At 44.7% G+C, this 9,581-nt stretch overlaps 1 protein-coding gene across 3 annotated transcripts in view; it reads right to left on the reverse strand.

Annotated features, from left to right (window-relative positions):
* The window catches only part of KCNG2 (potassium voltage-gated channel modifier subfamily G member 2), a 52,788-nt gene extending 43,578 nt beyond the window's left edge, over positions 1-9,210 (reverse strand). Inside the window, exon 1 of one of the 3 annotated variants that reach the window (XM_083878552.1) lies at positions 9,153-9,210. The gene's annotated coding sequence lies outside the window, so the exon portion shown is untranslated. Of the gene's footprint in view, positions 1-6,512; positions 6,594-8,849; positions 8,951-9,152 lie in introns of those variants that run through there. The other 2 variants (XM_083878548.1, XM_083878549.1) reach the window with 2 other exon arrangements.
* Positions 9,211-9,581: the final 371 nt, after the last annotated feature.

The raw sequence follows: 9,581 nt of genomic DNA on the forward strand, positions 1-9,581 counted from the left end.
TTATTAACATGACAAAGCACAAGAACCGTGAACTAGTCATTAGAATGAATGAGATTTGACAAATAAAAGAGAATGTATGAGATTTGATAAATAAAAGGCTTTTCAAGGTTCTATAAGGACCCACTCTTGAAATACCTTACTTTTTGTGAGCCCATCAGCTTCAGGACACAGATGTGCTCAGTAGTTCATTTGTGTGAATTACTCATGAAGAGTCCCTTCCAGCTCATACTATCCTACTATCCAATGCCATTGGGATAGTGGAGAGAAGCGGCCAGTCTTTGATTGCAATTGCTCAGTTAAAATTTTCACTTACCGAAAACACAGTATTGCTGTGCCAAGTCCAAGTTAGGGCATGTTTTGAAGGTATTTATGCTGTTTCCCCTCCTGCAGGAGAAAAGCAGAGCTTGCCAAAGTGACTTCCAGATGGAAAGTGCATCCCTGATCATACCTGTCTACAAACAGACTAAATTGGGCAGTCCTGAGGCTGCTCTCACTTGACCCAAGTGGGGAACCATCATCTTGGAATTCAGAGTGGAAGAAGAAAGCCAAAGTGAGAATTACCTATTTGAATTGAAAAGCAATTAGGCAAGAACACCAGCATATTGCAGTGGAAACTGAGAAGCCGTAGAACAAATTATTTCCGTGGACTCAGTGATCCTTTTGGATTTCTTCCAACTTAAGATATTCTAGGATTCTAAGGGTGAAGGCTGTCAAGATTAGACATTGAATGTAAGCTCTTATCACAATGTTTTATTTTAAAGCTAGAAATGAAATTAAATCAGAAGCTTTACTCTTGCTTAGTCCATGGGTAATTTGATATTACTCATCCATAACTCTGAGGGTTTTAACTCTAGGCCACTGTACAAGTACAAAGAAATACAAGTACAAACACCTAGGACTGAGGCATGCTGTCATTTACACAAAGGTAGGTCTGGACAGGCTCCTTTGATTTAACTCAGCATGCCAAGAAGAACATTTCCCTGCCATGCAGCAGGAATTGCTCCCAATTAAGAGCCCTGAACAGCAATCTGCGGAACAAATTCCAGTCCCTTCACTGCCAGAGGAAGCTTTCATAGTGTGAAGCCTCATACAGCCACCAGGAGAGGCTGAGCTCAAAATCAGGCTTTTAGGGAAACACTAAATGGAATACTAAACTGAGAAATATTTTAGTGACGTTTACATTGAAGAATATATACGTGAAAGAGGATATTCACAGTCTACAATCACAAAATGCTGGGACTCTCTAAAGCCTGGAGAGTATGCTGCTTCTGCTTCTGGTGGATAAGAAAAGGTTATGTGTGCTGTGCATTTCCCAGACTCATGGGACTCAACCTTTTGTTTCTAAATCAGTAGATATGAAAAGGAGCCTTATACATCTTTCTAGACTACTTAAACTTGTCATGAAAAGACTTTTCCAAATTTCTTTTTTTCTCTCTCTTTCATATGTAACCCTGATAATCTTCCTTATTCCATATATATTTGCAAAGGTTTTTGTAGGCTTTAAAGTCATACTTGGAAAAGTCCTTCCTGAAACACCTTTGATGACTTTACAGTATATAATAACATTAAAAATTACTCCTCAAAGTCTGAATAAATGACCTTGAGAAACACAATAAACAAAAGCATGGCAATAAAATTATGCTAGGTACAGAACTTAAAACAAATCAACCTTGTCTGAACCAGAATTGGTGTGACTAGAGTTGTTCCTGCCTTCTTGTGAGCTGAATAGAGGAGACTTTCTCAGGGAATTGATATGACTTCCCTTAAACAATGAACACAAGTTCAACTGAATGCAAGCCAGAAAAAAACCCCTGAAACTTAGCTGGGAACTTAGACTGAATATATTAATTTGAGTACTGCCACAGAAACTGAGTCTGATTAAACATAACAGAATCACGATTTTCCTGTGTGCTCCTGTACAGTGAAAGCCATCATATAAATGATACCATTCAAAGTTGGTATACTCATGCACATGAATAGAGACCACAGACAAGCCTCTTGTGGCTTCACTGATTGCTTAAGCCTGGCAGGTAAGGCTGGTCATTATTCTGAGCACGGAGGTAAGTTCAGAAATATGTCAATGTGCATTATTGCAATCAACATGCATTAGTGTACATCAGCGTGCATTATTGTAATCAAATTTAACAGCTCAACTGAACAACAAGGTCTTGCAGTGTGAGAAGATGGCAAAAGGTCCAGTAATGGTAACAAAGTGGTACTAGACTGTCCATGGAGACACATAGCAGGTCTCTGCCATCAAAGTATAACTGCAATTTCACTGCAAGAATCAGTCTTGATGGTCTACCTTAATCTCCATTAACTAGAAGCACATTATAGTGATCTCCAAAACCAATAATTTCTGATGTCAGAATTAGAAAAAAATATTATGAGATGTGCTCTATGTCCTGGGAAATACCTGGTTTTTCAAGTATTTCTTCCTTAACTTCAGAACATTATCAAAGGCACCTTGTGGGGGAAGAGAATTAATTTGTGAGAACCAAGTAAAAATTTAATCCTGATGGGTCAGAATAAAGTAGAATTCTAACCCATACAGAATTTAGCCTTGGGATAATGTTTGAAAAGCTCTAAAGAAGCTTGAGTTTCACTCAGAGTTTTGTTGAATTAATTTATATTGTGATTGCAGAGTCTCCATAGAGGCTCTGGCTTCCTGGCTTTACCAGCTGAAAAAAATTGCACTGATATTCTGAAGGAAAACAACTATTTTTCCTCACGTCCGTTACAATCTGTTCAGCATAGAGTACCTAGGATTCTCACACTTCCCCTCATCTTCCCTCAAGCTCAGGCTATCCTTCATCCTATTATTTAGAACATTCAGTGATTCAGAGTGTTGGCAATGCACTTTCTCTAGCAATTGTTTCCACCTCATTTCCAAAGCAGGATATTCTTATTCTTAGAAGCATATTAACCCTCCCTCCTAACAAAACTCCTCTAAGTCAAAAACCAAACAAAACCCTAGAGATGTTTTTCTGTACACTGCAAAAATCTGTCCATCATTATGACAACCACCTTCAGACAGTGGGACAGGTTCCTGGCTGACACTGCCTTATACCACTCATGCAAATAACATGAACTAGACCCAGTTACAGGAATCACATCCCAGTCCCTTCATTAATCTACAATCACTTGTGTGGTTAAACCAGCATATTCCCATTGTTGTTGAGTCTGAATGTGGTGTTCTTTTATTATTGCTCATGCAGTTCAGTGTTGCTTCAGCTGCAAACAAATACAGAGTTCAGCTGTGAATGAATTCTTTCCAGCTCAGGCCAGTGACAGTTTTTGGCCAGTAATGCCAAAGCCACCTGACCCAGGAATGGTGCACAGCACAGAAAGCAGGGCTCACAATCTCTGTACTACCACAGCAAGGGAGGGACCAAGGGGGAAGAGAAGGCAAAAGGGAGAGACTCTGAAAGGATGCAAATGTTTACGCCCTTGAAGTCACCACAGTTAAGCAGATCTGCACTTAAGAGATATCTGTTTTCAGACAAATGGGTATCTCAAGCAGTATTTTCCTTGTTTCAAAGCTGGTTTGATGTGACAAACATTTAAAAGCAATAGTGTAGATGCAGTTCTAACTCGAGAAATTAAAAAGAGACTGGAAATGAGCTTCCAGTTCAGGATTCAGTTCTGTTCAACACCCTGGACACATAAAATCCCAAAGTCTCAGAAATGTGCTAGACTTGAAGAAGTTAGGTATAGTCTTCAGGGATACAGGGCTAGGCACAAAAAAATTATTCTCACAGCTATGCCAAATCCCTGGAGGACAGTTTATCCTAAATCTGGTTTACTTCTCTTCCTTCTTAATCTGTCCGGTTTCTCCTTAAAGATTTTAAAATCACAGATGTCTTGTAACTCTGACAATGGGGCAAATGTGCACAAAATGATGTGAGGAATCTGGTTCACAGCCAACACACAACTGCTTCACAGTACTGCTTTCACATCTAGGAAACCTCATTGTCAGTCCATCTCAAGAACGTGTCTGACTAGAAACGTTAAAAGAAACCCCAACAAACATTGCAAGATGGCAAGAGATACACAATAAACAAATAAACATGTTTATGAGTCTTCTCCAAAGTTCCCAGAGGACCATGCTCAAATCCCAGGTGTACCAAACAAAGCCAGTGTAGTAGTGGGCTTGGTAGTGTTAACAGTGAGACTTCATGACCTTAAAGGTCTTTTGCAACCTAAATGACTCTCTGATCCTGCTGTGTGTCAGCACCCTTATCCCCCTAGGGAATGATGGAGTTCAGGCAGGGAAGGGTATCACCAGTATCACCAACATGGCCCCAGCTGCTCCCACTCACACATGGTGAGGAGTCAGCATCCTGGCACTACTCTGCACACAGACAAAGATGGATCTTACCCATTACTCCCTGCCCACTTGGTATCAGTCTATTTATTTTGTTCACAGAACCATTTATAGATGGCTGAGACAAACAGCTCCAACTGAATTGCCAAAAATCCCCCACAACATTAATATTTACAAAGTGCTTCTTGTGGGTACCATCTCAGTCTAAATATTACTTGTATCTTCAAGAAACACAAAGCTCTGAATAAGAAGATGAGAATAATCTCCATAAACACCAACACGTACAATTCTTTTTCTTGAAACAACACTGAAAGAATATATTTTTAATGCTGTGTTTTCGTTTCACCTTGGTTGCTTTAATATTCCTAGAATCTTGAGTACATTTTTTTTAAATGCTCATATCCTTTCCTTTTGTCAAACACCGATTTACCTCCTGAAACTTGTGCAGAACTCTAATTTAACACACTTGAGATGGATCTCTTGTTTTCAACAAGCATCACAAATTCTACTGAGAGCTCAGCAAGGCATTGGTTAACCAAGCACAGAGCATGGAGAATCATTGTTTGTGCAGATATCCTGCAAACATAGTGGTTTTACATTTATTTTGACTAATAGCTGGCATCACAGTTTACAGTCTTAATTATCCTTATTTTAAAAGTAGTTATTTAGAACCCTGAAAGAGAAGAAGAAAGAAATCATTTGGGGCTTTTCTGCTCAGGGATAGGAATAGACTAGAGTGGCTTAATTCAATTACAGTAATTGAAATTCCTCCTTCAGCTTTTTGTCACTTGGAAAAAATACCACAAACCTCTGACTTGCTTTAAAGATTTAGATTTTATCGCCAAATGGTTGTGAAATGGCAAATTTGTCGGTAGAACCTGAACAATTATGAGAGATGCCAGTTCATGTTAAGAAGCTGGGAGGCTGCATACTTAATTCCAGGAGATTTTAAATATTTAATAAGAAGAAAAATGCTCCAGAAATTGCTTTTCATGCACCTAAGGTTAGTGAAAGCACCGGAATTTTGAGGATGTAAAGCACATCAGCATTCAGTAAACCATCACGGATGATTTTTGAGTTGGCAAGGACAATTATTAAGAAAGCAGAGTGACTCTAGCCCCTCTCTCATCTTAAATAACATAGGGTGTGTCCATCCTCTCTGCTGGGAAGTCAGGGAAGAGCCACTGGTCTTTCATCAGGCACTGTGACCAGCACCAAAGCCTTCACAAACATTGTTTTTTCACTCAGCTCACCGTTTAACCACACAGTGCACAGAATCTTAGTTTGCATTTGTATCTTAGACCAGCAAAGAACAAAACTAAGTGAGGAGCAAAGAAAAAGTCTCCCACAGGCAAAACACTACACAAGAGGAACAGAAGCACAGACTGACTTTCCATAGGGCTAAACCTCCTCTTGAAATGGAATATGTGTGTGGTGCAGGGGCAGCATACACCAGGGAAGCAGTACCAAGTAACTTAAAGTTGTCAGGTTTAATCAATCGGTTCTTAAAAACGCCTGATGCAAACAAACCATTAAGGTCCCTTGACTGATTAAGACACCTTTTATAATCTGATGAAGACATTCATCTGAGTAGGGAAACATGCAAGTCGGGTAAGTCAAAACTAATGTCTTAACTGAGCAAATAAGTTACTCCGTGCAGTTCAAGGCACTCTGAGTATTTAAAGAGGTACTGCACCAGAGCTGACAGGTTTCTTCATTTTTTTCAGTAGAGCTGAAAAACGTTTGAAAAGAAATAATCTCAATCCTTGTCATCTACATGCATTTGAAAGTTTTTGAACCTTCTACTGAAACCCATGTGTATCATAGGTTTAACACTCTGGTCCTTGACTGCCCATGTCATTCTTAAAATAAGAGAAAGGCTCCTCAATCACTCAGACATTAAAAAAAAATTAGGAGTTCCCACTATCTCCAGTTTCCTATTTCTTCTCTTAATACCATTTAAATTGAACATTAATTTTTATCATTCAGTCAGTCTTATAATGTCACCTTTTTTTTCTCTTGCAGACAATCTGAGGATACAGGGATCAAATCCATCTCAGTCTTTCCCCCAGTTGCTCAAAACAAGCAATCAAATAGCTAGCTTATTTAATCAAATAGTGCAAGCAAGTTCCCAAGCTAAAAGCTTTGTCAAGCATTCATAATAATTCCCTACCTGAGTACTCACCCAGTACCAAGAGTACCAGTGCACAATATTAGCACAAGTACAGCTACAGCACTGTCAGCTCCCACTAGCTTTTCTGGCTCTGGTTTCTCCAATTAGACTGGTCTCGTGCTGGAGAAGTCCAAGGGTTTCCACAGTGTCTGAAAATCCATCCAACACTGGCTTGATTACTGATCCTGTCTGACAGACAGTGCTGGGTTCAGTGCAAGGCACAATCTGATTACCTGGGGATAATTTCTTAGAGTGTCCTGATATCATAGTCAGGCATTTAAAAGGATTTCTCCCAGAATCAAACACAGGAAAGGGAAATACGAGAACATCTAAAGACCATCCCAGTCCTGCCTAAGTTCAGCAAAGAAATGCAATTCTAATGAAACTCTTCTCTCCTCTGTTTGATTAACAAGGAGTTACTAAGGGGAAAATAAAGAAATAAACTCACACGTTTTAGGTCTTCTAAAGCAAACCCACATAAGCAAAGCTGGGCTATATTAATGGGGACCCTGACAGTAGACCCAGGCACCATGAGAGCTAGTCATACAAAGGGCTGTGTGACATGCAAAAACTGAGCTGAAACTTTTCTTTCTGTGCTGTTTTAAAGCCACTCCGTAGTGGCTTAAGCCCGAAGTGATGGCAAACATTTATTGACAGTTAATGCAGTGCTCCTGCGATGTATTATTAGGCACAAGCCCAGAGGCACAAGGCCAAGTGCTGTTAATCTCCTGGCGAGTGCCACAGTGTCTCAGATATGCACTGCCTGAAAATATCCGGTGATAGCCCTAATGTTTTATAAAAGGCAGGAGTCTTGAGTTTTCATAGAAACTGATACACTGATTAACCCGCCAAAATAAAAGTACAATGTAAAAAGCCCTGCAACAGTTCACCCAGTTTCCAGCTCCTGTTTCCCCACATCAGGAGTGATGTACAAGCAAGTACTACCCTCCTTTGCCTTACCTCATGCTTTACTTCAGCAGTGTCAAATCGGATCTTTCTTGCTTGGCTAAAAACCTTTCCAAAACAAGTGAAAACATCTAACAGCTTTTACCCGAGGGAAATGAATCGCTGAATATGCAATCACAGGTTTCCTTCCAAATGCTCTGCTTGTTTGTTTTAGAGAAGCCTTTAGAAGGGCAAATAAAAGGTTTGAAATCCTCTGAGCAAAGCTGACTGCTTTCTGTGAAGGTCACCCTCAAGTCATTTCAGAACGGTGGAAATAGCCTGGGGAGGGATAAGCAGACTCAAAAAACAGCTTTTCTTCTCAAGTCACTTTGGTGCTTCAGGCCTGACTAAAAAAATGCCCCCAGGTGAAGGTTTGCCACTTTTTATGGACCTGTCCAATTCTACTCTGGGGAAAAAGATGCAGTAAGAAGTTCTTCCTGCAAAAGTATCCGCTGCACAAGTATTTCAAAGAAAGGAGAGAAGTGCCTTTTCAGAAAGACTCCACTAGAAGTGATCAGGCTCCTCAAGGGTCTTACGGTCAGGAACCTTCTCCGGGACAAACCTCAGCCACTGTTTTCAGGGTCAGCGCTAAAGCTGGAATGTTCAATCCATACGGTGTGGATGGGAATCAAGACAGCCCCTTCACATTCCTTCAGAATGTACGGTCTGATCATACTAATAATATGCACTCGAATTGATTGTGATGCATTTAGCAAACATCACCTATGACTGACATGCCTGTTCAGAGCAAATTCTGCCCAGGATCCAAACTGAAAAATCATAATCACCTTAGCTAAACGTATTATTTAGGAGATGCTGGAGCCTGACTAAAAACTTAATTTTATGTAAAGCTTGAGAAACACCCGGGAAACCAGCTCTGCCTTAGCAAAACCTCCAGGATGTGGGGGCCCTGCGCAGCCCCGTGCAGGGGGACAGCGGCGCGACATTCCAGCGGCGGCTCCGCACACCCCGCTGTGGTGAGGGAAGGGGAACCGGCGCCCAAAATGCCCAAGGAGGCGAGAGAACAGAGCAGCGCTCCAGGGCCGTCCGGGCACGGCAGGGCAGGGCAGGGAAGGGTAGGGTCGATCCCCGGGGCAGGGAAGGGCAGGGAAGGGCCCCAGGGCAGGGAAGGGCCCCAGGGCAGGGAAGGGCAGGGCAGAGCCCCAGGGCCGAGCTCCAGGGCAGGGCAGGGCAGAGTCGAGCCCCAGGGCAGGGCAGGCGGCGGGGACGGGTCCGCGCTTGTCCCCGGCTGTGGCGGCGCCGCTGTCTCCGCGCACGGCCCGGGCAGGGACGGGACCCGCAACTTGTCTCCCGGTGCCGCTGCCGGCGGGGAAGTTTCCGCCCCCCAGCGCCATTCCCTCGCCCCCGGGCGCCCCCGGCCCGTCCGCTCGCAGCCCCGCTCACCTCAGGCGCTGCCTCCTCCCCGCCGGGACCGGGCACGGCGCCGGCTGCTCCCCGCTCCATCTCCCGGCTCCCGCTCCCGGCTCTCTCCGGCCCCGCTCCCCGCTCCCCAGCGCGGCCCCGGAGCGCCGCCTGCCGCCGGGGCACGGCCCCCGCCCCGCCCTGCCCGGGCAGCCGCGTTCACCTTTCCTTCGCGTCTTTAACCAGCACCCCCTCCCCGGGGCAGCCGGGCCCCGCTGCCCCAGCGCTCATCCCGAGCCCCCCGTGGCCGCTTTGGGCGGCGGACGCGCTCTCCCGGTGCCGGACCTGTGTGTGCTGTGCTGCGCTCCCGGCTCAGCTTCCCGCTCCCGGCTCAGTTTCCCGCGGCTGGCTCCGGGCAGGCGGCAGGTGAGCGCTGTCAGAGAGCCCGTGGGACGTGCCAGGCGCTTCCCAAGGCGGGGAGAGCCCTTTTCCCGAGTTCCTGCCCCAGCCCGGCGCAGGGAGCGCGGCCGGGCTGGGAGCCTGTCCCGAGCCTGTCCCGGGTCTGGCGGGGCCGCCCGGAGCCCCGGGCGGGCAGGGCGGGAGCGGCGCTCAGGGGCGGCCGGGCAGGGACATCATCACCCTGCCTGGTGTCCCCGGTGTGCGAGCGGGCGCTCGGGGAATTGTCAAGCCTTTGGATGCTCTGCCCGCGCCAGCACCGCATGGACCGCCGCAGGATGCCGCTCCGCCGGGCGAACAAAAGGCTTCTCACACTCG

The sequence above is a fragment of the Zosterops lateralis genome, assembly GCF_965231275.1.
Source record: "Zosterops lateralis genome assembly, chromosome: 1".
In the NCBI taxonomy this organism is placed as follows: Eukaryota; Metazoa; Chordata; class Aves; order Passeriformes; family Zosteropidae; genus Zosterops; species Zosterops lateralis.